The sequence below is a fragment of the Lottia gigantea genome, assembly GCF_000327385.1.
Source record: "Lottia gigantea unplaced genomic scaffold LOTGIsca_570, whole genome shotgun sequence".
Classification (NCBI taxonomy): Eukaryota; Metazoa; Mollusca; class Gastropoda; family Lottiidae; genus Lottia; species Lottia gigantea.
In genome coordinates, this window is record NW_008709946.1 from 13,004 (window position 1) to 14,386 (window position 1,383).

Below are 1,383 nucleotides of genomic sequence, written 5' to 3' on the forward strand. Positions count from 1 at the left end.
GGAAATAAGTTATTTTAAGTTATGCGGACTATTGCTTCGACACCCCTCTCCATCCCCCCATCTCCTACGCATATGGAACATCTTATGGAAAATTAGGTCAAAATTTTGTAAAGTCGTCAATTCATGGTACTGTACAGATATTTTCCTGCTAACCTTGTTTTAGAAAACGTGAATTCAATGCACTCGTCGTGAAAGTCAGCACTATGCACAAAAATATATGTTACCCTCGCATGGCGTTTTCGTCATCCAATCTCCATTTTCTCCACATGTCAAAGTTCCATTCAAACCTCGCCTGGTGTAACCAGTCAAACAGTTAAAATCATAATCTTCACCAGATATACCTGATGGTGTTAAATCAACGGAATTTTCGATTTCTTCACCAAGTGGACACCTAACAGCTAATTTTGGTAAAACAAACAGGAAAACATAAAGAATACAATGTCAAGTGTAATAAAAAACAAAACAAACCGTGGACGAAAATAAGAGTTATGACCTTTCACACACAAAAAAAAACTCATTATGAAAATCACAGTTCTGTGAATATTGTTCGCTTTGTATTTCTATTTTTTCAAGAAAAGTTTTTACAGCTTTCGAGTTGTTATCGATATTTTTTTTATTTTATTTTTTTTTTTCATTTTGTTGTCAGAGTATCAAGAAAAACTGTAATACGGAACATTTTTGGCATCGAGTTCTAGTTAACTTAGCGGAAAAATTCGAACACATTCAGTATGCACTTTTTCACAGCTTTAAATAAATATATGAAATTATATGCATTATAAAAATTTGGAAAAAAAATTGAAGAAAATTACTATTAAGTAAGAAAACGTTAAAAAGATTGTCTAACCAGGTCAGCAGGTCATAGAGGGTTAATGTGGAAATAAGTTATTTTAAGTTATGCGGACTATTGCTTCGACACCCCTCTCCATCCCCCCATCTCCTACGCATATGGAACATCTTATGGAAAATTAGGTCAAAATTTTGTAAAGTCGTCAATTCACGGTTCTGTACAGATATTTTCCTGCTAACCTTGTTTTAGAAAACGTGAATTCAATGCACTCGTCGTGAAAGTCAGCACTATGCACAAAAATATATGTTACCCTCGCATGGCGTTTTCGTCATCCAATCTCCATTTTCTCTCTCCACATGTCAAAGTTCCATTCAAACCTCGCCTGGTGTAACCAGTCAAACAGTTAAAATCATAATCTTCACCAGATATACCTGATGGTGTTAAATCAACGGAATTTTCGATTTCTTCACCAAGTGGACACCTAACAGCTAATTTTGGTAAAACAAACAGGAAAACATAAAGAATACAATGTCAAGTGTAATAAAAAACAAAACAAACCGTGGACGAAGATAAGAGTTATGACCTTTCACACACAA